The sequence below is a fragment of the Camellia sinensis genome, chromosome 11, assembly GCF_055761805.1.
Source record: "Camellia sinensis isolate YWXY chromosome 11, ASM5576180v1, whole genome shotgun sequence".
Classification (NCBI taxonomy): Eukaryota; Viridiplantae; Streptophyta; class Magnoliopsida; order Ericales; family Theaceae; genus Camellia; species Camellia sinensis.
The window spans coordinates 8274575-8277456 of record NC_138971.1 but is presented as its reverse complement, the minus strand read 5'-3'; positions in this window follow the sequence as shown (position 1 = coordinate 8277456).

Below are 2882 nucleotides of genomic sequence, written 5' to 3'. Positions count from 1 at the left end.
CTTTTATATTCGACAACCACTAACGAACCAACTTACATCCACAGGCCCAACGAACAATTCAGCAATTTTATTGGCTTACTCGGCATATTATCAAAGGGGAATTTCGGCAAACTTATTGACTTATTCGTCAATTTGTATTTTCATTCACTCTGCATATTATTACTCGGCTTTGACAACTTTTATTCGGCATATTATCAACAAAGTTTCGACAACTTATTCGGCTTATTCGACCACTCGGCATATTAGCAACTACAATCGCATAATATCAATTCACAACTTATTCAGTATATTACCGCTTCTATCCACAGATCATTTGGCATATTATCAAAAGCGAATTAATGTCAACTTTGCATTATCTAGCACGGACAACTTATTCGACACTATGATTTCGACATAAAATTAGCACCTCGGCTTACCGAAATTCACATCTAACGATACCAGAGGATTTGCGTCGACTTAAAGAGTCCAAAACCACTACCCAAAGGAGCAAAAAAGTGACCGATGCTTGCCGACAATTGCGCAACAGTCCATATTTAAAAATATATATATATAAAATATAAAATATAAAAAATTCAAGTTTTGATTATACCAATGTAAAGTACTCATCGAGATGAGTCCAACACAACAAACCGCGTCAAAATCGGAGCTAAAACGAAGCCATACGGGGCGATCAAAGTTTGCTCAGAAAATGAATTCTTCCGCTGGAGAAGACGACCCAGCAAGCTATGAAGAAATAATCATGTGCGTCGCGGTTTCATTACACCCTATTGATCTGAGCCGTTAGATCCATTTTGGCTACAATTATGCCATCAGGAGTCTGATCACAGCGATCCAATAGTCCTTTCTAGCTATTTGACGCATTCTGGGTCCATTCGTACAGTCAGAATTTACAAATTTCGCTCAATAAATAAATAAATAAAATAAAAATTACCGATTTTATTCAAAAATTGAGCGCAATGGCTCACTTCGCATATCTCCAAGCACCCTATTTTGTCTATTTTATTCCTTCCGAATAACCAATCTTATTCAAAAGCAGCGGGGCAAGTATACGTTAGACAAGAAACTCAACTTTAATAATTTGGCAATCATTGCCAACCAAGTTCTTTGCAAATCCAACTCCGAAGGGATGCCAACACACCGTGAAGCTAAGAAAAATCGCCGACCAAAAGATCGGCACAATCACCGACCCAAGTGTTGTTGACCAACTTTTCAGCAAAATCACATTATATATGAAACGGACACCGATATTTTGACACTAGTTACTCGGCAGTGCATCAACTTTACTTGGAAAGATTATTTGACTATTAATTCAACATGCATGGTCATTATTCGGCCGTGCATCAATTTTATTCGGCTAAGCAGCATTATTTGTCAACTTTATGCATTGTCAAACTTTATGCAGCAACGTTGGCCACAGTATTCGACAACTTTATTCGCCTAACAACATTATTTGGCAAAATAATTGCCCACTGGGACATCGTAGTCAATTTTTCGCTTTCCAATTGGGGCACATCAGCCGATCATCATCTCAACACCTTTGATATGCATGCATACACGGCCAACTTGGTACAAACATTACAACATTTATTTGAGTTACACACTCCCGCTCCTTTTCACACCGCTCCAAGCAAGCGCCAATTTTGGGGAAATACATTACACACTTGGCAGTCGGCCGTTACCACTCGGCAGTCGGCATTTCACATTTGACAGTCAGCAGTTCGCATATTATTGTGCATCGTCATTTTACCAAAGCCGAATATTCCTTGCAACATAGGGCAATGGGAATCTACATTTCTTCCGACTAACACCTGTCATTCGAAAGCAATGGGGCAAGCCTACCTTGGACTAAACGCAAACCGAGCAACTCGACAATTAAATAGTTGGCCCAATATCTACTTGGCAATTTTTTTCAAGCGGAGCAATATTATTGGTGATTAACACATCCACCTTATTCGGTACAAGATGCATTATTCAAAGTCCTTGCTATATTGGCACTTGGTTGCCTCTTAAAATCAGCAAAAGTCTCCGAGTACAGCGCAATCTTCGCACTAAAGCGCCGTTAACAAAGGCCTACACCCATGCCCGATGGTTAGAATACTGCGGCCTACACCCATGCCCGGGGGTTAGAATACCACGGCCTACACTTATGCCCCAAAGTTAGAATACTACGGCCTACACCTATGCCCGGGAGTTAGAATACTGAGGCCTACACCCATGCCCGGGGGTTAAAATACCGCACCCTACACCCATGCCCCGGGGTTAGAATACTGCGGCCTACACCCTTGCTAGGGGCTCATAATATCGCGGCCTACAGCCCTTCCCCGAGGGTAACAATACCGTGGCCCATCGTTATGATTTGTTTGTATTCCTTTCTGGGTTTTAGCTCACCCCCCCATCTTATGAAAGACATATATACATTTATACATACATTCAAGACATACGTACATTTATACATACATTCAAGCATACATGCAGTCATCCATTCATACATTTTATTCATTTATCCAAAGTGTTCTTTATCAAAAAAATCTAACAGTTATTTGAACAGCGTAACTTGGTAAGAAAAAACTCTCATTTCTTCTACCGCAGACAATGAAAGTTTTGGGGTAATTGTGAGAGCCAGAAAAATATAGGTACTAACTTATTGGGCCTAACCCAAACAAAGCCTACAATGGGTCCAGCCCAAATAAATATCACACCCCCCATCTATATAAAGGGGGGGCATCCCGAGTGGAAGGTATGTCTCATCTCCCTCCACTGAACATACACCCCTTCTAATATATATATATATATATTATTTACTTCTTGATTCAAGGACTAATTTCATCATCGGAGTACTCCCGGCCGGCAACCCCGGTTGGGTGGCACCGACTATGTTCACC